The following is a 26,525-nucleotide window of genomic DNA, read 5'->3' as shown; positions in this document are numbered from 1 at the left end:
TTTTTTCTTTTCCTTTCTCTTCTTTGAAAACAGAGTCTCCTTCTCTGTTTTTCCGAATGAGAGCTCCCCCGTTTTTGTGTGGGAATCAAGGACAACCTCCCAGCCGACCCCTCCCCTGTTTTATACAATGAAAACCTTCCCAAAAAACAAGATTTCCTCACAAATTAAAACCAAAATTTCCAAACTAAAGATGCTGGAATTTTGCTGGGAGGAGGAGATCGTCCGGGATGCCCATCTCGGCTGGCCGCGGGATGCCCGGTCGCCGGATCCGGCTGTGACGAGGACTCCGGAAGAGGTGGATGCCCTGGGAGGTGATCGCGGAAGATGGATTCGTTGCTGGGGCGCTGCAGAAGGAAGAAACGGGTGCTGCAGAGGCGGAGGGCGTCAATCCGTGGCTGGATTTCGGGCTGGAGGTTGGCACGCGGACGCGGTTGGACGCGGTTCACGGATGCATGATGCTGGGAGGTGATCGCAGGATGATCACGGAAGATTGCTCGCGGGGGAGAAGCTTGGACGGACGCCGTGGAGGAGGCGGATGGCTGGGATACGGGGTCGCACGCGGAAGGAGGAAACTGGGAAGCGCCTTAAACGGGCGGAAGATGAGGGCGTTGATCGCAGGATCTGGATGAGGGGTTGCGGGAGATCAAATCACAGATCCGTTGTGGAGTTTTGGATCCTCCCGGATGATGAAATTAGACCCTTAGTGGATCCATCTTGCGCTACCTCCGGATGGCTGCCATGTGTCCCTCGGGTGCAAGTGTGCTTGACCGGGTTCAATTTTGTTCCAGTGTAATCAGGCTTGAAGTCAACCAAATGCACATTTAAACTCTGATTTATGATAATCTGTGCCAAATAAAATATAAAATTAATGCAGCCCTTTTATCAATATTTGTTAGCAATAATATTAATTTAAGCAACGTGTATAATGCACTTTTGTGCTCTCATCATACCCCCCAACTAGCTTATTGCTAGTCTCTAGCAATTCAGAGTAATTAATAACATGAGAGTACCAAAAAGTGTTGGTTGACCCTTTGATGTTTTATTAGAACTAATTGTATAAAATTAAGTTAAGTACTCACTTTCGTAGGAATCACGATTGCACTTAACACGTGCAACAAGCCGTTAAACCCCTAGGTTACCCTAGTGGACGAGCGTTGTCTCGTGAAGGTTTGCAGTGATGTTACCCACAAACATAATTCATAAAATGCTATATAATGAAATCTAAGTTAATACACACGTGATATATATATTTTTCTCAAGCTTAGCAACTATCAAAGCAAGGGGAATACTAAAGTGTAGTATGCATAAACAGAATGACTTTCTTAGAGCACTAATACCTCCACCACAACATGGTACCGCTTGAATTTTAGGTGCACTACTCAAGTTCGCAAGTGTTTACTACAGTTTATTAGAACCTGATCTATCAAATTTTCAGAATATCACATGTTGTCTACATTCGTCAAGAATGGTTCGTATGTAAAGAAAGAGCTATCAATCCCAACTAAATATCCAAAGTACACAAAGGTCCAATACAATGGAGTCAAACCAGCCATTACCACATGTCACTGGGTTCAGCCCGACCAACCCTATTCATGCTATTTTTTTTTTTATATATATATATATTGGAAACACATATGGTGATTACAATAGTCCAACCCCCTTAGGCTCTAGCAAGGTCCATGTAGCGAGTTTTCGGCCAATGACTCTTGATCCAGTTGGCTCAAGGCATTAGGTGTAAACACCCCTCGGGCTTAATTACTCGAACCAAACTACGCCACGAGGTTAGACTTGTCATCTCCTCATTTATTTATTTATTTAATTTTTTTTTTCAAAATAGAGAAGGTAAACTGAACCATATAATGTGACTGCAACGTGACTATAGGTCAACCAAGATCGGAACATAAGGCACTTAGATGATCTAGCCGGGGTATTCAACCTCGATCTTTATGTGAAAACCAAATCAAGAACCTTATAGTACGGACAAGGATACTCGTACTTCTTTTACAGATATAGCTTAAAAAATGCATTAAACAAATGTGAACTCCTGAGGCCTTCCTATAATCATTAAATACATGTGCGGGGATCTAATAATAGGTCTCTTGTTGACCCCCTAATAGATTTTGATGAATACAAAACACTAGAGTATAATTCCATTTATCTTAACAATTTAATTGAGGAATTCATGTGATTAATTGAGAATATTGTTAAGAAATGTCTAGGCAAGTTCCCATAATTTTTATGAATTTATTGAAGAATATTTTGAGTTAAAGAAAACAGATCAGGGACAGCCGAGACGTCTCCGGATAGTTTCAGAGACGTCTCTGGCACAAACAGGAAGAACTGGGACACTTGGAGACGTCCCCGGTACCTGTCGAGTCATCCCCGCACTAACGGAGTCGACTCTCTCAGTAGCGGAGTCGACTCTCTCAGTGGCGGCAGAAAGGCAATTTTCAAGAGATATGCGCGAGACGTCCCCACTGTACGCGGAGTCGTCCCCGCAAGTAAAAAGGAGACTTTCCGAGTCGTCCCCAAGATAGCGGAGACGGCTCTCTCAGGGTTTTCCAGAGAATGGTTTTTTCGGTGATAAGGAAGCGGAGTCGACCCTGAGACAGCGGAGTCGTCCCCATGCATAAAGTGCAGACAACCCGAGACGTCCCCTGAAGGAGCGGAGTCGACTCTCTCAGGAAATTCCAGAGGACATGTTTTTCAGAGATAAAGAAGCGGAGTCGTCCCCAAAGCAGCGGAGTCGTCCCTATTCAAAAAGTACAAACAAGCCGAGACGTCCTCTTAAAGTGCCGAGTCGACCCCAGACAACGTAAAAAGTGAAATCTTGTAGCCGAGACGTCTCTCGTTGAAGCGGAGACGTCCCCGGAGCGCCTGGGACGCGACTGACAGCTTTTCAGGTTTGGTTTGAATTTCAAATCCTTTTTACTTTGTCTCTAACGGCTATATTTGCTTTTTGGGCTATAAAAGGGACCTCTTAAGTGCTTCTCAACAACTCTTCACCAACCCAAAAGCTAGATCATTCAAGAGAGAAGTAAGAAAGAAAAGTTCAAGGGAGTGAGTGCATTCAAGTGAAGAAATCAAGTGTTTTCAAGCTTTCCAAGTGATTTCAAGCTCAACCACTCTCGTGCACTTGGGATTCAAAGCTCACACTCAATCCTACGCGCTCCACATCGGAAGAATCAATATCTCCCACGCTTCCAACGGCAAAACGATTCTTCCGGGTTCAATTGTTCATAATTGTTATATTTGCTTTTTAGAGCTTTTATTTTCTTTTGTAAACTCTTTCATTGAGGTGCTTGTTCCAGTCAAGGGACTTGGAACAAGGGAAAGGCGTCCCAAGCCTAAGTGAAATTGGGGGTTTTAGGGTTTGTTGTGAGCCCGGTGTAAAACAACGAGTTGGGTAGTGCACTCGCAAAACTACCGTACTGTAATCGTGGATTATAGTGAAAATTTCCAAAGGTGATTTGGGGAGTGGATGTAGGAGCAGTGGAAGCTCCGAACCACTATAAAACCTTGTGTTTGCGATTGACCTTTCTCATTCCTCCTTCTTTACTTTAGTGCATATATTCGTGTGTTTTATTTTTAATTAGTCAAAAGTTTTTAAAACACCCAATTCACCCCCCTCTTGGGTGACCATCTCTGGGCAACAAGTGGTATCAGAGCCGGTGCTCTGTGTATTTCTTGAAAGACCTAACCGTCTTAGCCAAAGATCTAGATGGCAACACCCTTTAACAATGTTCCTGCCGAGGGCAAGCAACCAATAGACCTCCACTCTTCAATGGGACAAATTATACCTATTGGAAGACTAGAATGAAAATCTTCATTCAAGCACAAGACTATGCCTTGTGGAGAGTTATAGTCAAGGGACCACAAGAACCATCACATGTGGTTAATGGCATTCGAGTTCCCAAACCTGAGGAGGATTGGGATGAGAATGATGATAGGATGGCTCAACTCAATTCTAGAGCCATGAACTCACTATTTTGTTCCTTAGATGTAAATGAGTTCAATAGAGTCTCTACATGTAGTTTCGCTAAGGAAGTATGGGATAGGCTTGAAGTTACCCACGAGGGTACAAATCAAGTCAAAGAGTCCAAAGTGAACATTCTAGTTCACAAATATGAATTGTTTAAGATGGAACCTAATGAAACCATCACATGCATGTTTACACGTTTTACCGAAATTATTAATGGCCTAAAAAGCTTGGGCAAATCTTACACTAACCCCGAACTTGTGAGTAAAATTCTCAGGTCACTGCCAAAAGCATGGGAAGCAAAGGTCACGGCGATTGTAGAAGCCAAAGACCTCAACACTTTGGGGCTAGAACAACTCTTGGGCTCATTGATGACGCATGAGCTCACGATGAAGCAGCATGAAGAAGAGTTGCCAAAGAAAAAGACAATCGCACTCAAGGCTACCTTAAGTGTATGTGAAGAAGAGAGCAGTGAGAGTGAAGAAGAAAGTCAAGATGAGGACTTGGGTTTGATAGTAAGAAAGTTTAAAAAATTCATGAGAAGAAAGAAACCCTTCCCAAGAAAGAAATTTGGAGGGAGAAATGATTGGGAAAAAGAAAAGGAAAAAGAAAGAGACCCAATCGTATGCTATGATTGCAAGAGACCGGGACACATTCGTTCCGAATGCCCTCAACAAAAGAAGTATTTTGGAAAGAAGAAGAAGAAGGCATTGAAGGCAACGTGGGATGATAGTGACACATCATCCTCCGAGGAAGAGAAGGAAGAGACCGCCAATCTATGCTTCATGGCGTTCGAAGACGACGAGGTATGTCAAAACCCAACCATAAATTTTACTTTAGAAGAATTATATGAGGCTTTTCAAGAACTTATGGGTGATTGTAGTATGTTAGGAGCAAAGAATAAAGAATTAAAAGCCTCCAATCAAAAACTAAAGGAAAATATTGAAAACTTATTAATTGAAAAGGAGAGCATTAAAAATATTAACACTACTAACCTAGAAATCAAAAATTCAAAACTGAGCATTGAAAATGAAAAGGCAAAAACACTAATTAAGGAATTAAATCTAAAAGTAAAATCCCTACTCGATAATAATACCTCACTTGCACAAAATGTTGAATCTCTTAAAAAGGATAAGGAAGAACTAGTCAAAGAAAATTTGAATCTTAAGAATGAGGTACATAAATACAAACCAATTGTTGAAAAATTTACACAAAGCTCTGAAAAATTAAATCTTATTCTTTTAAATCAAAGAGCTGTTTTTAATAAAGCCGGATTAGGATATAAAACTAATAAGCAACAAAAATATCTAAAGAATTTCTTTGTAAAAGCAAAAGACGTAAAAACTGAAAAACCAACATGCTTTCTTTGTGGAAAGAATGGACATAAAGCCTACTCTTGCATTCAAAGAAAAATCCAAACTAACAAGAGTACATTTGTAAAAGCTAAAAACATAACTAAAGTATGGGTGCCTAAGGGAACTAACTACACTAACCACGAAGGACCCAAAAAAACTTGGGTACCTAAGAGCTTCACATGATCATTTTGCAGGTATGCCTTGCAGCCGGAAATAAAAAGAGAATGTGGTATCTTGATAGTGGTTGCTCAAGGCATATGACCGGTGACAAGAGTCTCTTCGTCACCTTGGAATCAAAAGAAGGAGGAGTAGTCACATTTGGAGACAATGCTAAAGGCCGAATTATTGGTGTTGGTAAAATCTCCATATCATCCTCCTCATTTATTGACAATGTATTGTTAGTTAATAGACTAAAACATAATTTGTTAAGTATAAGTCAATTTTGTGACAAGGGCTTTAAAGTATCATTTGAATCATCACTATGCATAATTAGTAGTCCATTTGACAATGAGATCATACTCACAGGACATAGGCATGGAAATGTTTACATGGTAGATCTTGATGATATCACCATGAAGGATGGTCAATGTCTTGTAGCCATGAATCCCAAAGTCAATGAGACTAGTTGGTTATGGCATCGTAGGTTAGGGCATGCTAGCATGGATTTAATCTCAAAATTAATTACAAAGGATCTAGTCAAAGGACTACCAAAAATAGACTTTGAAAAGAATAAAATTTGTGCTGCATGTCAATTAGGAAAACAAACAAGAAGTTCTTTCAAGTCTAAGAGCATAGTTTCAACATCAAAACCCTTAGAACTAATTCACATGGATTTGTTTGGACCCACTAGAACTGCTAGTCTAGGGGGTAAGAAATTTGGTCTTGTAATTGTTGATGATTTTTCACGTTTTACATGGGTTTTATTTCTTGCACACAAAGATGAGTCCTTTCCCGCTTTTATCAAGTTTCATAATAGGGTTTCAAATGAACTCAATCTTAAACTAAAAGCAATTAGGAGTGATCATGGTACCGAGTTTGAAAATCAGTATTTTGAAAAATTTTGTGAAGAAAATGGTATCAATCACAACTTCTCGGCACCTAGGACACCTCAACAAAATGGGGTGGTAGAAAGGAAGAATCGCACACTAGCAGATATGGCTCGTACCATGTTGTGCGAATCGGATCTACCAAAGTATTTTTGGGCTGAAGCAATAAATACTTCATGTTATATCTTAAATCGTGCTTTAGTTAGATCCATCTTAAAGAAAACACCGTATGAGTTGATAAAAGGTAAGAAACCAAATATAAGTTATTTTCATGTTTTCGGTTGTCGATGCTTTATTTTGAACAATGGAAAGGACAATCTCAGTAAATTTAGTGCTAAATCAGATGAGGGGATCTTCTTAGGTTACTCCTCATCTAGTAGAGCATACAGGGTCTTCAACAAGAGAACTCTCGTTGTTGAAGAATCCATTCATGTTGTTTTTGATGAAACTAATGGAGATTCTTCTAGAAAAGAAGAAGATGGTGATGTAGGTATACTTGAAGACCAAATGAAGGAACTCTCCACTCAAGACAAACAACATGAGGATGAGATCAAAGAAGATACAAATCAGCGAGATGAAGAAGATCAACCTCCATCAAGAAATCAAGATCTTCCTAAAGAATGGAGGTATGCACATGGTCATCCAAAGGATCTAATCCTTGGTGATCCTTCACAAGGTATAAGAACTAGATCCTCTTTAAGAAACACTAGTAATTATTTTGCCTTCGTTTCGCAAATAGAGCCTAAATCACTAGAAGAAGCTGAAAAAGATGATAATTGGATGAATGCTATGCAAGAGGAATTAAACCAATTCGAAAGAAATGAAGTTTGGACTCTAATGAAAAGACCCCCTAATGTTTCAATTATAGGCACCAAGTGGGTGTATAGAAATAAACTAGATAAAGATGGAATAGTAATAAGAAACAAAGCTAGGCTAGTGGCCAAAGGATATAATCAGGAGGAAGGAATAGATTTTGATGAAACTTTTGCTCATGTTGCTAGGTTAGAGGCTATTAGACTGCTTTTAGCATATGCATGCTTCATGGATTTTAAACTCTATCAAATGGATGTAAAAAGTGCATTCTTAAATGGCTATATAATGGAGGAAGTTTATGTAGGACAACCTCCAGGTTTTGAAAATCACTTACATCCAGATTATGTGTATAAATTGCATAAAGCATTGTATGGACTTAAGCAAGCTCCTAGGGCATGGTATGAAAGATTAAGCAATTTTCTAATTGAGAACAAATTTAAGAGAGGAAATGTAGACAAAACCCTCTTTATTAAAAGAAAAGGAAATGACTTATTGCTTGTACAAATTTATGTGGATGATATAATTTTTGGTGCTACTAATGATAGTCGTTGTCAAGAGTTTGCCAAGCTTATGCAGGGAGAAGTTGAAATGAGCATGATGGGTGAGCTCAACTTCTTCCTTGGGCTACAAATAAAACAATCAGAGGAAGGCATCTTCATCAGTCAGTCCAAATACATCAAGGAAATGCTGGAAAAATTCAAGATGAAGGATGCAAAAGAAATCAGCACACCCATGGGCTCAAGTTGCAAGCTTGACAAAGATGAAAAAGGTAAAAGTATAGACTGCAAATTATACAGAGGTATGATAGGCTCTTTACTTTACCTTACTGCTAGTAGACCAGATATATTATTTAGTGTTTGTATGTGTGCTAGATACCAAGCATGTCCTAAGGAATCACACTTGCAAGCTGTTAAGAGAATTTTTAGATATCTAGTAGGGACATCTAATGTAGGATTATGGTATTCTAAACAATCTGACATAAATTTAATTGCTTATTCCGATGCTGATTTTGCCGGGTGCAAACTCGACAGAAAAAGCACAAGTGGCACATGTCAATTCTTGGGTGCTAATTTGGTTTCTTGGTTTAGCAAGAAACAAAATTCAGTTGCCTTGTCCACAGCTGAGGCTGAGTACATTGCAGCTGGAAGCTGTTGTGCCCAAGTTCTTTGGATTAAGCAACAACTTGAAGACTTCGGTATCAAAATGGATAATATACCAATTAAGTGTGATAATACAAGTGCAATCAATTTAACAAAAAATCCTGTTCAACACTCTAAGTCAAAGCATATAGAGATTAGGCATCATTTTATTAGGGATCATGTGCTGAAAAATGATGTGATGATTGAATATGTATGCACTGAAAATCAATTAGCTGATATCTTTACAAAGCCCCTTTGTAAAGATAGATTCAACTTCTTAAGGAATGCTTTGAGCTTGTATGATCCTAGCAAATGAATTGAACTTGTATTGCATTGTTTGCTGCATGAACTAGTAATCAACCTCAAGGTAAACATAAGTGAAAACATGAATTCATGTAAGCTAAATGACGAACTGTTTGACTTTCCGGAGGATGGTTACCCTCCCTTGGACTCTTCATGGAGATATTTTCAGAGCCTATTTCATAGGTATTCGAAATTTGGTCAAACATTCCTCATTTCAATATTAATAATTCAAAAATCATTATCAAATTATTATAGGATGTATCATTAAGGGGGAGGATCACAAACAAATTCACTCTAAGTTTATCAAAAAAAATCATGTTGATTAGGGTGATTAAACAAAAATTGGGAGAAGATAGAATTCAGTCTGAAATTTTTCAGTGCCGGAGACGTCTCTGGCAAATCGCAGAGACGTCCCCCCAGGGGAGACGTCTCGCCTTAGTCGCGGAGACGTCTCGGGGACCGAAGGAGGGCTTTTTAAATAGGTCGAAATCGCTCGAGCCGACTCGAGCTTTCTCCTTCATTCCCGACCAAAACGAAAAACCCTAGCCTCCATTTGCTCTCCACCTCAAATCTTAGCCTCCGTTTGCTCTACATCACAAACCCTAGCATCCATGGCACCAAAGAAGGCTAGGACAACCCGTGGAAGGCGACCTAGGGTAGCGGCCGACGGTGAGGAACGACGGGAAGAACCCTCCGCGCCGTCTCCTCCGGTTGCTCCGCCAACCACGACTATTTTCTGTGCAAATCGCACAGTCCCGACCGGAAGGTACATAGATTTCTCATTTTTAGATCATGAGGGGTTCTCTATTGGAGAGAGACTCCGAGCCCAAGGGTGGGAGCACCTTTGTACCCTAAATACCTTGACCTACCCCGGCCTAGTTAGAGAACTTTTTAGCAATATGGCCTTAGGGGACCAAGGGTACACTGGATATGTCCAAGGGACATTAGTAGAAGTCAATGAAGATGTCCTATCCACTGTCTTACAAATTCCTAGGGACGGTGAGGCTCCAACCTCACATCCCCAAAGGGAATCAGCCCTAAATCTACTTTTAGGAAGAGAGGACTGCGGCCCTCTTGATGTTGTCAATTCCCAGGACCTAAATGCAGAGATGAGACTTCTTTTAAGTATTGTCAACCGGGTCCTATTTCCCAAAACCGGTCGCTTCGATTTTGTTTCGGAGCGAGATTTAGTTATAATGCACCATATCCTACTAGGGATACCCCTAAACCTCCCTAGACTTATGCTAAACTACATTGCCCTATGTCATAGGTATTCTAGGTTTAGTTTACCCTATGGCATGATCTTTACCTTAGTTTTCAAACACTTCAAAGTTCCCATTCCAACAAATGAACCTGCAAAGCCCTTGAGGAACACCGACTATTATAATGAGGGCACAATGAGAAGAATGGAATTTCATAAGATAGATGGGTCGTGGGTGAAGGTACCAAAGAGAAAAGCCCAAATCCTAGAGCCCGAGAACCCACATCATGAGTCTGACCATCACTCTCCTCCACCTAGCCACTTGGATATCCCCGATATACCCTCCAGCTCAGCTGGACCTTCCACATCCATGCCACCACCTCCTCCAGTTAGTGGGCCCTCCTTTCTGTCAGAAGATCAGATGCGCACCTTAGCATCTGCCATTTGCCAGCAGATGAGGGAGGAGATGAGATCCATGATCTCCACAGAGTTGGCCCCCATCAGAGCTTCACATGAAGGGCTTCTACAAGAGATGAAGGATATTAGAAGTCAGATTGAAGCTACAACACAAGAGATAATTGGTATGGGTGCCACCCAAACCATCAGATCATTAGAGCTCAAGGACAGCTTGAAGAGCATTTCCAAGAGTCTCAAAGAGCAGACAAAACCAGATGGCAACGTGGGCACATTGGTTGCCCAACTCAGAGGGAGAATTGAAATGGCAACCATAGAGTTTGAAGCACTTGTGGCAGGTTTCCACAAGTCACAGGGAGATCAATTTAAGACCCTCATGGATTCCATCAATGCATTCATAGATGCAGCTTGTAAGGCTTATGAACAAAGTGCAGCTGGTAGGGCCCATGAGCAACGTCGCCGATGAGGGACATTTTAGGCTCTTCTTTTTGTAAATCCTAGGCTATTTTTGAAACACTTTTGTATTAGAAATCACTACTTGTAATGATTTCTTCTTTTTGACTATGTACTGACTTCAAAGGTTCACAATGATACATGAATACAATCCCTTTTGAAAACTGTATACATTGCCAACTCTATGTATATGTTTCTATGAATGTGAATGTGCCTCTTGATGTATCATAAGAATCTCATAACATACATTATGTATTCAAATTTGGCACAACTTATCAAAGCATATGAAACAGGGGGAGCACAACCTGAATATCAAAGGGGGAGTAAAATGAATGCTGAACTCTTTAATAAAGATAACTTGAATATCCTTGAGTGGTTAATTATATTATACTATGAATTGAGTTTTAAGTACCTAATGATAATTTGTCCCCTTCATTGTTGATGACAAAAAGGGGGAGTAGATATATAGAAAGAACCAATATGGATATTGAGATATAATTGAAAGGGGGAGTAGATATATAGAAAGAACCAATATGGATATTGAATATGGAATGCAAAATTTATAATCATACTCCAAAGTTGATTTAGAAAAGATAAAATTGAAGAATATTGACTTGATTCAAATTCAGCATCAATATTTCATTTTAACTTGATTCAAATTCAGTTGATATGCTAAAATTGCTTAAGAGCTATAAAGTTCAATCCCATGCAATTATGCACACTGTATCTAGCTCTAATCAAAACATTATACTTGTACATCTGATCAAATACTGTGTATATGTTTAAACTTCAAATTTTTGCATATACTCAGTATTTTGTCATCATCAAAAAGGGGGAGATTGTTGACCCCCTAATGGATTTTGATGAATACAAAACACTAGAGTATAATTCCATTTATCTTAACAATTTAATTGAGGAATTCATGTGATTAATTGAGAATATTGTTAAGAAATGTCTAGGCAAGTTCCCATAATTTTTATGAATTTATTGAAGAATATTTTGAGTTAAAGAAAACAGATCAGGGACAGCCGAGACGTCTCCGGATAGTTTCAGAGATGTCTCTGGCACAAACAGGAAGAACTGGGACACTTGGAGACGTCCCCGGTACCTGCCGAGTCGTCCCCGCACTAGCGGAGTCGACTCTCTCAGTAGCGGAGTCGACTCTCTCAGTGGCGGCAGAAAGGCAATTTTCAAGAGATATGCGCGAGACGTCCCCACTGTACGCGGAGTCGTCCCCGCAAGTAAAAAGGAGACTTCCCGAGTCGTCCCCAAGATAGCGGAGACGGCCCTCTCAGGGTTTTCCAGAGAATGGTTTTTTCGGTGATAAGGAAGCGGAGTCGACCCTGAGACAGCGGAGTCGTCCCCATGCATAAAGTGCAGACAACCCGAGACGTCCCCTGAAGGAGCGGAGTCGACTCTCTCAGGGAATTCCAGAGGACATGTTTTTCAGAGATAAAGAAGCGGAGTCGTCCCCAAAGCAGCGGAGTCGTCCCTATTCAAAAAGTACAAACAAGCCGAGACGTCCCCTTAAAGTGCCGAGTCGACCCCAGACAACGTAAAAAGTGAAATCTTGTAGCCGAGACGTCTCTCGTTGAAGCGGAGACGTCCCCGGAGCGCCTGGGACGCGACTGACAGCTTTTCAGGTTTGGTTTGAATTTCAAATCCTTTTTACTTTGTCTCTAACGGCTATATTTGCTTTTTGGGCTATAAAAGGGACCTCTTAAGTGCTTCTCAACAACTCTTCACCAACCCAAAAGCTAGATCATTCAAGAGAGAAGTAAGAAAGAAAAGTTCAAGGGAGTGAGTGCATTCAAGTAAAGAAATCAAGTGTTTTCAAGCTTCCCAAGTGATTTCAAGCTCAACCACTCTCGTGCACTTGGGATTCAAAGCTCACACTCAATCCTACGCGCTCCACATCGGAAGAATCAATATCTCCCACGCTTCCAACGGCAAAACGATTCTTCCGGGTTCAATTGTTCATAATTGTTATATTTGCTTTTTAGAGCTTTTATTTTCTTTTGTAAACTCTTTCATTGAGGTGCTTGTTCCAGTCAAGGGACTTGGAACAAGGGAAAGGCATCCCAAGCCTAAGTGAAATTGGGGGTTTTAGGGTTTGTTGTGAGCCCGGTGTAAAACAACGAGTTGGGTAGTGCACTCGCAAAACTACCGTACTGTAATCGTGGATTATAGTGGAAATTTCCAAAGGTGATTTGGGGAGTGGATGTAGGAGCAGTGGAAGCTCCGAACCACTATAAAACCTTGTGTTTGCGATTGACCTTTCTCATTCCTCCTTCTTTACTTTAGTGCATATATTCGTGTGTTTTATTTTTAATTAGTCAAAAGTTTTTAAAACACCCAATTCACCCCCCTCTTGGGTGACCATCTCTGGGCAACATCTCTAATCAGTCATAGTACGCATGTATTCCTTGCCTTAATAGTTGCACAAACTCAATATGAAAATACATGTGCATTTGCTTAGAAAAGAATGTAAAAACTTTTTTTTTTTTTTTGCAAAATACTTCCCTCCCCCCGACTTAAACATTGCATTGTCCTCAATGTAATAGATACAAGAAAATTATAATGAAAGACAGTAGAGAAAATAATATTGGAGAGAAGAGGAATACCTTGAGCTGTTGATATCCAGAAAATAAAACCTACAAAACTAGAAAAATAATCCTAACTAATATACACATACCTTTGCCTTCATGTTCAGTCATAAGAAGGCTCCTCCAAGAAAAAGGAGTCTTCTTCATCTGCAAAATTCTCAAGAAAAGGTTTAAGTCTGTGTCCACTTACCTTAAAAATTCTACCATCCCGTGGATTCTCAATCTCAACCGCCCCATGTGGACAAACAGTTTTTATAATGTAAGGACCTGTCCATCTCGATCGCAACTTACCAGGAAACAGATGTAAGCGGGAATCATATAAAAGAACTTTTTGCAAAGGTTCAAAAGATTTTTTTAAAATTGATTTATCATGTAAGATCTTCATTCGTTCTTTGCAAATTTTAGCATTGTCATAAGCATCTCTGCGAATCTCATTAAGCTCGTTCAATTGCAATTTTCTAGCTAGACCGGCATCTTGTTAATCAAAATTCAATTTTCTAATTGCCCAATACGATTTATGTTCTATTTCTACGGGCAAATGACACGTTTTTTCGTAGACTAGCCGGTAGGGAGACATGCCAAGATTGGTTTTGTATGCAGTACGATAAGCCCATAATGCATCTGATAGTTTCAAGGACCAATCTTTCCGTGATGGGTTCACCGTTTTCTCTAAAATACGTTTGATCTCTCGATTGGCTAACTCTACCTGGCCACTGGTTTGCGGATGATATGGGGTAGCAATTCTATGGGTGACACCATATTTTTTCAATAAGGTTTCGAAAGGCTTATTACAAAAGTGTTTTCCACCGTCACTAATTATGATTTTAGGCATCCCAAATCGTGAAAAAATATTTTCTTTTAAAAACTTCAGGACAGGTTTGTGATCATTGGTCTTACAAGCAACAACTTCTACCCATTTGGACACATATTCGACACCGACTAAAATGTACTCATATCCAAAAGATGGTGGGAATGGGCCCATAAAATCGATGCCCCAACAATCGAAAATTTCGATAATAGTAATGGGTTGAAGAGGCATCATTTGCCTATGAGTTAGACTTCCAATACGTTGACATGGATCACATGTCCTGCAAAACTCGTGGGCATCTTTGAACATAGTGGGCTAATAGAAACCACATTGCAAAACTTTTGCAACAGTTTTCTTAGAGGCAAAGTGTCCACCGCAAGCATCAGTGTGGCAGAAAGAAAGTACGCTTTGTATATCATGATCCGGTATACATCGTCTAAAGATTTGATCATTGCAATATTTAAAAAAATAGGGTTCGTCATAGTAATAATTCTTTACTTCGCGCAAGAAAATTTTTCTATCTGTCGACCCCCAATGCTCCGGCATCCGGCTTGTAACAAGAAAATTTGCAATATCTGCATACCATGGTATACTAGAAAGTGCAAACAACTGCTCTTCAGGGAATGAGTCCTTGATGGAAAACTGTGGCACTGAATCATGAAAAACTAATCGTGATAAATGGTCAGCAACCACATTCTCTACTCTTTTTTTATCTTTGATAGTGATGTTAAATTCTTGGAGTAGAAGTATCCATCGTATTAAGCGTGGTTTGGCCTCTTTCTTATCCAACAAATATTTTAGTGCCGCATGGTCCGTGAAGATAACAATAGGAGCACCAAGGATATAAGAGCGAAATTTATCTAAGACAAATACTACTGCAAGCAATTCCTTCTCGGTGGTAGTGTTATTCATTTGAGCATCGTTTAAGGTTTTGCTTGCATAGTAAATGACATATGGCTTATTATCCTTGCGTTGTCCTAAGACAGCTCCTATTGCATAGTCGCTAGCGTCGCACATAATCTCAAAAGGTAATGACCAATCGGGTGGTCGAACGATGGGTGCGGTGCTAAGCATAGACTTTAACTTCTCGAATGCATCTTGGCAAGTTTCAGTCCAATTGAACGGTGTATCAAGGGATAGGAGATTACATAATGGTCGAGATATGACACTAAAGTCCTTGATGAATCTCCTATAAAATCCGGCGTGACCCAAAAATGATCTAACATCTCTAACCGTCTTGGGTGCAGGTAGCTTAGCAATTAAATCAGTCTTAGCTCTATCTACTTCCATGCCCTTCGATGAAACAATATGTCCTAAGACAATTCCCTTTGGCACCATGAAGTGGCATTTCTCCCAATTCAGTATCAAATTCTTTTCCATACATCGAGCTAAGACAGCTTGTAAATGTGACAGGCAATCATCAAATATGTCGCCAAAAACGGAGAAGTCGTCCATGAACACTTCCAAAAATTTCTCGTTCATGTCTTCAAAGATGCTGAGCATGCATCTTTGGAATGTTGCAGGTGCATTACACAACCCGAATGGCATTCGTCGGAAAGCAAATGTGCCAAAAGGACAAGTGAAGGTAGTCTTCTCTGGATCTTCTGGTGAAATCTCAATTTGATAATATCCCGAATAGCCATCGAGAAAACAATAGAAATCATGCCCTGCAACTCTCTCCAACACTTGGTCTAGGAAGGGTAGAGGAAAGTGATCCTTTCGTGTGACCAAATTCAGCTTTCGGTAGTCAACACACATGCGCGAACTCGTCGGGACACGAGTTGGAACTAGTTCACCTTGTTCATTTTCTACTACCGTCAAACCCGATTTTTTAGGAACGACTTGAGTAGGGCTTACCTACTTGCTGTCGGAAATTGGGTAAATAATACCCACGTCAAGCAACTTGAGGACTTCTGCCTTAACCACATCTCTCATTGTAGGATTTAACCTTCGTTGCATTTGCCTTGTGGTTTTGGCATTGTCCTCCAAATATATCCGGTGCGTGCAAATTAAGGGGCTAATTCTCTTCAAATCGGCAATAGACCACCCTAAGGCTCCTTTATGATTCTTTAAAACATCAATTAATTTTCCTTCTTGGGTATGATCAAGTCCAGACGAGATGATTACAGGAAAAGTATCTTCGGGTCCAAGAAAAGCATACTTAAGTTCCTTTGGTAAGGATTTCAATTCGAGCTTGGGTGCTTGCTCATGGGATGGTTCTATTTTCACCTCTCGAGGCGACAATCTCTCAAATTCTTCTTCTTTTGGTCTCCACCCATTGACCATCTTGATATCTAGATTATCCACAATAGGTGTGCTGACAAATTATTACCATTGGTTCCATTAGGACACCAATCAATTAAGCTATCATTGAATGGGTCGTTAATTGCTTTAGCTAACAAATAATCTTCTGCGATGGTTTCAACCCAATCAACCTCCTTACTCTCTTCGGAATCATTGGGTTGTTTGCACACATTAAAAATGTTCAGTTCTAAGGTCACATTACCAAAAGAAAGCTTCATGACGCCATTCCTACAATTAATCAATGCATTAGAAGTTGCAAGGAATGGACGACCTAAAATGACCGGAATCTGAGACTGTGAGTTCGAAGCTGGATGTGTGTCCAATACGATAAAATCGACAGGAAAGTAGAACTTGTCTACTTGGACTAATATATCCTCGATAATCCCCCTTGGAATTTTAACTGATCTGTCAGCTAATTGCAAAGTGACGGGGGTTGGCTTCAACTCACCTAAACCAAGTTGCTCATATACAGAATATGGCAATAAATTCACACTCGCCCCTAAATCTAACAATGCTCGCTCTATCCTAAAGTCACCTATGATGCATGAGATGGTTGGGCAACCTGGATCTTTATATTTAGGGAGAATGTTGTGCTGCAAAATAGCACTCACATTTTCAGTTAAAAATGCCTTCTTCTTAACATTTAATCGGCGTTTGACAGTACACAAGTCCTTCAAAAATTTGGCATATGAGGGTACTTGTTTGATTGCATCAAGAAGAGGTATGTTGATCTTTACTTGTTTAAAAAGTTCAAGAATTTCAGAATTAGGTTCGAGCTTTTGCAACGGCTTTAACCGTTGTGGAAAAGGTGGAGGAAAAGGACATTCAACTTTCTTAGTAGAAGTTAGGACCTCAACTTCTTCTTTGTCCCTTTCATCAACTTTGGGAGCATCAGAATTAGAAGTGACCTGCGATCTCAATGGGACGGTTTGATCAATGACTTTCCCATTACGCAAAGTCATGATGCTTTTTGCATGTTCTGTATGCGAACTAGAAGGAGCCGTATTATTACTACCGTGCACTTGTGGGTTAGGTTGGGGTTGAGCTGGAAGCTTACCCTTCTCTTGGGTACTTAGGACGGTAGTCAACATTGACAATTGGTTCATTATGTCTTCAAAATTTCGAGTATTTTGAGCATTGATATTAGCTTGACCTTGTAGAAAAGTTTGTATGGATTGCAAGGTATCCTCGATATTTGGCTTTTGAGAGGGTGGTGATGCAAAAGTAGGATGTGCAGGTGGAGGAGCTGAATGGTGTGACTGTTGAGGATGATCATTTCTCCACCTAAAGTTTGGATGATTCTTCCAACCAGGGTTATAGGTATTCGAGTATGGATCATTATAAGGCTTTTGGTAGGAGTTCATAGCATTTGCTTGATCGTGCAAGACTTCTTTGAATGCCGGTATGGTGGGACAATCTGTAGTAGTATGACCCGACATATCGCAGATACCACAACACTCGTTTCTAAGCTCTATAGTCTTGACAGGCTCAACCTTCCTAAGCTCAATTTCTTCTACCTTCCTAGTGAGGGCTGCCATTTTAGCATGAAGATCATCCTCAGTTCTGAGGTTGTAAAGGCCTCCCTGTACAGAGCTAGTAGGCTTAGGCAAAGACTTGTTATTTCTATCCCCGTTATCCCAAAGTTGGGCAGTCTCTGCAAGGGAATCCAAATATTTCCATGCTTCATCAGGGTGTTTTTCTAAAAATCTACCATTGCACATGGTCTCTACAAACTGTTTCAACTGTGGAGATAAACCTTCATAAAAGAAGCTAATGGTTCTCCAAGTTTCGAACCCGTGATGAGGGCATGAGAGAAGAAGGTCTTTAAATCTTTTCCAACATTCATAAAATGTTTCATTATCTTTTTGTTGGAAATTGCTAATATGTCTTTTTAAAAAGTTGGTCCTTTGTGTGGGAAAGAACTTCTTCAAAAATTCTCTCTGCATATCTTGCCAATTTCTTATTGATCTAGGTCGCAAAGAGTTTAGCCATGTTTTGGCCTTATCCTTTAGAGAGAAAGGAAACAATGTCAACTTGAGGACATCCTCGGTGAAATTTGGCACTCTAAATGTAATGCTCAATTCTTCAAAATCCTTTAAATGAAGATACGGACTTTCGGACTCTAACCCATGAAACTTGGGCAGCAATTGGATTACCCCTGGTTTGATGTCAAAATGTCCTACATTATCAGGAAAAATTATGCATGAAGGTTGACTAGTCCTAGCCGGTTGTAGGTATTGTCTTAGGGTCATAACATTGGGTTCTCGTTCTCGATTGTGGTGACTCCCCACATCTTCATTTAAATCAGCCATCTCACAAGGTGTGAGATATTGAGAAGAAATTTCAAGGGTATGTCCTAAGGGATGATCTAAAGTTGTACGACTTAATCGACCGGTGTGTTAGATGTATGCCCTAGAAGCCAATCTGGCTGACACATTATTAATTCTAGGGACATAATTTTGTACTTGACTATTTATTATTGAATAAATAAAAGGCATCTTTTCATTCATATTGTTTATGTGTCTATGAATCGTCCAAGGAATTAATAAGATGATGATACATATTCTCAAGAGTTGAGAATTTGAGCCATGTATCATTGGTGATTAATTTCTAAATGCTCCTGATCAATGGATCATCACAAGGACGGTGATCGATCCGATCAGTGCACAGATCACTTTCCTTCTGGATGGACGAGACTTGAGTCCACAGTGTAGGGACACTGAAGTGATAGTGCAGGTGCTTGTTAGAGAACAAGGGTACTGAGCGTGACCAAGACAAGAAGTCACTTGGATGTCTATCCACTCGTCAGTGACTTACTTGATGTTGCAATAGTGTGACTGGTCCTTTGACCTGTGGTGCTTCGGCTACTCACAGTGAGGTTATTGTAGTTTGACTGCACACATACATGGTCTCTAGCCATATGGGTCCATGCAGTGTAGATTGGCTGCAGTAGGTTCACTGTAGGAGTAGGGTATGCACCTATAAGGAATCTATCGACCTTGATAGAAGAGGAGTGATCCTATGTGATTTGTTAGACTGAGTTCTAAGACCTTGGCCAGGGCAGTAATATAAAGTGGAAAAAGAGTTTTCCACTATCGAACTCAAGTCGAATAAATCTTGACATATGACAGACGATGGGGTTTGACGAGTTGTCCATGACCTCCGTCCTGTAGGGATCCACGATAGTAGGACTGTATCACATGTTAACTGCACCTAGAGGTTCATCTTTCTATTCTACTGGGTAGCCACTACATGCTGCTAGGTGTCACTGGTGGATGGTGAGACTCATAGGGATTATCTTGATGATCGATAAACCCTAATGAGTTGAGTTGGAACCGTTCCAACCCATTGAAAGGAGTTTTCAATGATACAGTGATAGAGATCACAATATATCTCACTACCAGTCAGAATAAAATCTATGGGGTTACACACACTAGAAGTATTGACCGATCCGATGGTTGAAATCGTGATTAAGAATCACAAGTAATCAATTTGATTGATGAGAAGTTGAAGAAGGAAAGGGAATTAATTAATCGGACTTGAAACAAGAATCCTACTTCAGGTAGGATACCTAGAGTCCTAATTGGATTAGGACTGGAAATTCTAGTTGGAGTAGGACTGGAATTCCTACTTGGAATAGGATTCCTACAATCCTAATGAGATTAGGAATTTTGAATTAAAATTGGATTCCTACTTGGAGTAGGATTCCTAGAAGTCCTAATTGGATTAGGACTTCGGATTCAAACAGAGTCCTAATTGGATTAGGACTAAAATTAAAACAAATCCTAATTGGATTAGGATTCCTTAAGTCCTAATTAATTATTAATCTAATGAATCAACATGACTCCTAATTGGATTAGGATTGAAGAGTTCAATTGAGTCATGGTTCATTCAAGTCCTAATTGGATTAGGACTAGCATAGATTGAACCCAATTTGGCCAATCCTAATTAGATTAGGATTAAACCATGAGAGAGGCACCTAATCCTCTTTGGAAGAGGATTAGGTTAACCAAGTAAGAGGGGCATAAGCCCCTCTCATCTTGGTTGGTGCGGCACAAGAGAGGGGGCCGGCGCCCCCCTCTTTGGAAAATCATCTAGGGCTCCTACTTTGGAGGAGCCCTTGATGGCTATAAGAGAGGCACTAGGGCTGGCGCCCTAGATGAGTCTTCTCCTCCTCTTCAAGCCGTGGAAACCCCCTCTCCTCCTCTTTAGTTGCAGCCGCAAGCAAGGGAAAAGATCTCCGAGTGTTGGCGGCCTCCTTCCCTTCCCTTCCTTCATCCAACGCAAGGAACAAGAGAAGGCTGCGTAGGGGATCATCTTCTTCCTATTCTTCATCCTTCTTCTTCCTCCTTCTAAGCACAATCAAGAGTTGATTGAGAGGAAGGACATCAGCCATCAAAGCTATCTCTGCAAGGGAGCTAGCACCCCGGTGAGATAGAGAGCTTGGATCGGATCCTGCTTCGTGTGGATACCCGTAGAGGCCGGACGTTTGAACGGCTTCAAGCGAACCCTCTTCCAAAACCACGAATTCAGATTTGCGGTGATCATCTACCCGCGCAAGGTGAAGATTTAATCTTCCTAATAGTTTTAAAAGTTTTAATTCTTACCTAATTACGAAAGGTCTCGAAACAACGTTCATGCGATGAATGTCGAACCCGTGCATGCCGATTCCGCTGCCATCTGAAAAATTTTTGAAATATCAGCGGCATGGGCGGGTTCCCAACAGTGGTATCAGAGCCTAGGCTTCGTAGATTAAGGTAGGAATTAAATATCTAAAGGCTTATTAGATCTGTAAATTGAATGATCATGCATGCTGAAAAATTCTGCATGCAGATTTTTCAGGGGTGCTGATTTTTGCATGCTGATTTTTATGTGATAAAAAGATGATTCTAATTGCATTGTTAATGGGATTACAAAGTTTAGAATCATGATTAGCATGATCAGCAACCTATGTCATGATATAATCAGTTAGTTTTCAGATCTGAAAATTATAATTGTTGCATACGGTGATGTTCATAGGATTCAAACCCTTTTGGTATCAAATGTAATGACCTGCGATGTGATCTGCAATGTCATGTAATTTTTCAGATGCTTGCATGCATCTTATTTGATGTTGAGAGGCCTGCGTGCCTCCTAAAAGGAGATGTAATTTATTTTTATTTTTATTTTACATCTGGTTGTATTTCTGTGATGTGATGTACATCAACGATCAAGCTGAAGCAAAGGCATGAGATGAAAGGTGATCTAAGCGGTTGATGGCGATGGGATCAAGAGTTGATCAAGGATCGAATCAAGGAGGCTTGGAACCAATTCAAGAGTTGAAGACCACTTGATCGATTGATGTGCATGTGCTTGTAATACGACCTAATTAGAATCCATGATCATCACCTATTTAAAGTTTAACTTTAATTTGATGCTGCGATTATAACTGCCTGTGATGTACCGTTTGCATGTGATGTGAATGCGAGTAGGGTAGATAGGTTTACATGTGATGTAGCAAACCCAATTGAGACCTAAATCAAAACCTCCTCAATCAAGTCGAGAGTGAACCGACATGAGCAAGTCATATTAGATTAATTGATCTAATTGGTGTCTAGGAAAGCATGAAAGGTGGTTACTTAATTAGGACCTTACTCTCTGAGTAAGGGGAGCCTCCCACCTGCTTACCTGGCCAATTGTTCGATTACCTCTTATGAAGGGCTCAAGTTGCAAACACTAAGACCTGATTAACCAATATTAAGTCAATAGGTCTTCCACTGTAGTAGAGCTGCTAAGGCCTTTCTGATGTTGATTTGTCTCGGCTGGACACAGTGGTCAAGTTGCATCGGGGGGCTGGACCTCTCTATAGACATGAGATGTTGTAGGGTAAAGGTGGGGTTGGGCACCAATAACTGTTAGGTGAGGACCCAATGACGACTTTATTCCTACGGTTATACGGTGGGTCTGACTTAACTAAGAAATGGGACCAATAACTGTTAGGTGAGGTCTTCATGGCTTAGAGACCAAGTTACACTGCAACATGCTTGAGAAGCATTGTACAAGAGTTGTACACTCATCCATCTATGTGTCACCAATAACTGTTAGGTGAGGTGGCATGTAAATCGGTGGGACCGCAGTACCCACTAGAAACCCTAGTCGTGTTGGATTTCCGTTTTCCTACCAGGGGAGTGTGAGGAATTCGAGAAAATAGTGGGAGTTACATTTGTTCTAAAAGACCTTAGAACAGATTAGGATCAAGTACAAAAGTCTAACTAGAATCTTTACTCTCTGCAGATACAATGTCAGCTTCAAACCCTTTGACCCGTATTCTTGAGACCAACCGACTGACCGGAACCAATTACAAAGACTGGCTTAGAAATCTCAAAATAGTTTTGGACTGTGAGAAGATAGGCTACATACTCGATTCAGATATCCCCACACTACCAGCACGTCCTACTGATGTTCAGCGTGAAATGCATAAAAAGTGGTTGGATGATGACATTAGAGTAAAATGCTATATGATGGCATCCATGTCTAATGAACTCCAATGCCAGCATGAAAATATAAAGACTGCTAGGGACATACTGGCACACCTGCAAGAGTTGTATGGTGAGCAGAGTCGCACAGCTCGTTTTGAAGTGTCCAAGAGGCTTTTCAAAGCAAAGATGCGCGAGGGGCAGTCTGTCCATGATCACGGTCTGACCATGATCAAGGACCTAGAGGAGCTTGAGAAGCTCGGTATGGACATGCACAAGGAATTACAAGTGGATTTGATCCTACAGTCACTTCCTGATTCATTTGGTCAGTTTATAGTAAACTACCACATGAATAAGATTGAATGCACTAAGACTGAACTAATCAACATGTTGGTAACTGCTGAGGGAGCCTTGAAAGGTTCAAGGGGCAATGTCCTTGCTGCTGAGTTGACTTCTGGTTCCAAGAGAAAGTCTACTTGGAAGAAAAAGAAGCCTGCTAAGAAGCAGAAGAAAGACAAGAAGCTAAAGAAGGAAGTTCAAAAGAAAAAGGCTAACGACAAAGGAAAATGTTTCCACTGCAATGTCGAAGGCCACTGGAAGAGAAACTGTCCTTCATACCTCGAGAGCCTGAAGAACAAGAAAGGTGACATACCTTCAGAAGGTATAGACTTGCTCATAATTGAAACTAATCTAACGGTTTCTTCTACTTCTAGTTGGGTTATAGATTCTGGTTCTAGTGCTCATTTGTGCACTACCATGCAGGGTCTAAAGGAAAGTAGAAGGCTGGCGGAAGGTGCGGTAACCCTTCGGGTTGGCAACGGGGCAAAAGTTGCTGCTGTGGCTGTGGGCACCTACCATCTGCGACTACCGTCTGGATCTAGTTTAATACTTAGAGACTGCTATTATGTACCTGTTGCTAGCAGAAATTTGATTTCTGTTTCATGTCTAGCACAGGAAGGTCATGTTTTTCCATTTGACAAAGACTGCTGTTCTATTTATTTGAGAAATAAAATAGTCGGACGTGGTTTCATGATTGACAGTCTCTATCATTTACATATGGATGTATCTGTGAATGTTACCGAGCAAGATGTGAGTGCCAAAGGATCCAAAAGATCCAGAGATGAGATAAACTAAAGATATTTGTGGCACCTCAGGCTTGGCCATATTGGAGAGGACAAAATGAACAAAATGGATAAAGATGGGCTTCTCGGCTCATTGACTTCCGAGTCATATCCAGTTTGCGAGTCCTGTCTTCAAGGAAAAATGGCTAGACTGCCCTTTGTAGGACATGGGGAGAGGACCACTGAAATACTTACCCTAATACATACAGATGTATGTGGCCCATTCGATGTGCTAGCCAGGGGACGTTATTCTTACTTCATTACCTTTACCGATGATTATTCACGGTATGGGTATGTGTATCTTATGAGACACAAGTCTGAATCCTTTGAAAAGTTCAAAGAGTTCAAGAATGAAGTAGAAAAACAAACTGAAAAACCTCTTAAGGCTCTTCGATCAGATCGAGGAGGAGAATACCTTAGTGGGGAATTCCGGGACTATCTCAAAGAAAACGGCATAGTCTCACAATGGACACCTCCGGGTACACCTCAACTCAACGGGGTGTCAGAGAGGAGGAATCGGACCCTGTTGGACATGGTCAGGTCCATGATGAGCTTCACTGATTTACCTATGTTCCTTTGGGGAGATGCCTTACTCACAGCGATTTATTTATTGAATAGAGTTCCCTCTAAATCCGTTCCTACCACACCGTATGAGATATGGCATGGTAAGAAACCAAGTCTGGGTCATCTCAAGATTTGGGGATGTCCGGCCCATGTCAAGAGACTACAGGCGGACAAGTTAGAGGCTAGGACCATAAGTGCTCGTTTTATAGGATATCCTAAAGAGTCATTAGGATACAATTTCTACATCTCAGAGGATCACAATGTGTTTGTGAGCCGTCATGCCATCTTCTTGGAAAATCAGTTTATCCTTGATAGAGGCAGTGGGAGGAAAATTGAGCTTGAAGAGAAAGTCTCTGAAAAGCAACGAGTCATGGATCCTATAGAACCCATTCATAAAGAGCCAGTGCACGATGTCCCTCAACCACCTCGTAGATCTAGTAGGGTCTCCCATCCTTCCGATAGATACTTAGGTATACTAGAAGAGGGTACCGAGGAAATGTTCCTAGTGGGAGATAGAGATCACATACAGGATCCCAAAACCTACAACGAGGCGATATCTGATATCGATTCCGAGAAATGGCTGGAAGCTATGAAGTCAGAGTTAGACTCCATGCATTCCAACCAAGTCTGGACCTTAGTAGATCCACCAGAAGGTATTGTACCTATTGGATGCAAATGGATCTACAAAAGGAAGATAGGTTCGGATGGAGAGGTAGAGACCTATAAGGCAAGACTTGTGGCGAAAGGGTATAGTCAACGCGAAGGCATTGACTATCAGGAGACCTTTTCACCTGTAGCCATGCTAAAATCCATCCGAACATTGCTTGCCATTGCAGCATTTCATGATTATGAAATCTGGCAGATGGATGTGAAAACTGCTTTCCTGAATGGATATCTTGATGAAGATATCTATATGGAACAGCCTTTGGGTTTCACTTCCAGTGATGGAGATCACAAGGTCTGCAAGCTGCAAAGGTCCATCTATGGACTAAAGCAAGCATCTCGAAGTTGGAACACTCGTTTCGATGACGCAATCAAAACGTTTGATTTCATCAAAAACGAAGAGGAACCGTGTGTTTACAAAAGGGCTAGTGGGAGTGCTGTCGTTTTTCTCGTACTGTACATAGATGACATTCTCCTGATAGGGAATGATATTCCCATGCTAACCTCAGTCAAGGTCTGGTTGTCAAAAGAATTCTTCATGAAAGACCTTGGGGAAGCATCCTATATTTTGGGAATAAAGGTCTATAGAGATAGATCTAAAAGGATGCTTGGCCTTTCACAGAAGATGTACATAGAGGAGGTGCTGAAGAGGTTCAGCATGGAAAACTCCAAGAGGGGTCTCTTACCCCTAAGACATGGAATTCATCTCTCCAAGAAGATGTGCCCCAACACATCTGAAGAGATTCAACACATGAGCAAGATTCCCTATGCATCGGCAATAGGAAGCCTCATGTATGCCATGCTGTGTGCACAACCTGATATAGCTCTTGCTGTGAGTGTCACAAGCAGATATCAGTCGGATCCAAGCAAGAAGCACTGGATAGCTGTGAAGAACAGTCTTAAGTACTTGAGAAGAACTAAGGACATGTTCTTGGTCTTTGGGAGAAGATCAGAGTTGAAGGTAGAAGGATGCACACATATTGATGATAGAAAGTCTACATCAGAATATGTGCAATTGTGGTTCAGTAAATTGGAAGAGTTCCAAACAACCGATCATTATAGATTCTACCTTAGAAGCTGAATGTTAAGCCGTATCTAAGGGTGCAGTGGAAACCTTCTGATTAAAAGTTAATTGCAGAGTTAGGTGTAATGTCATTAGATGCCATAACACTTTACTGCGATAACATTGGCACCATAGCACTAGCTATGGAGCCATGGTCTCATCAGAAGTCCAAGCACATAGAGCGGCGCTTCCATTTCATACGCGACTATGATGTAGAGGTGCAGAGAGTAGACTCCGC

The sequence above is a fragment of the Phoenix dactylifera genome, chromosome 7, assembly GCF_051530095.1.
Source record: "Phoenix dactylifera cultivar Ajwa chromosome 7, Ajwa_hap1_PhDact_Kaust_v1.1, whole genome shotgun sequence".
In the NCBI taxonomy this organism is placed as follows: domain Eukaryota; kingdom Viridiplantae; phylum Streptophyta; class Magnoliopsida; order Arecales; family Arecaceae; genus Phoenix; species Phoenix dactylifera.
The sequence above is the reverse complement of the archived record's forward strand: the minus strand, read 5'-3'. Positions refer to the sequence as shown.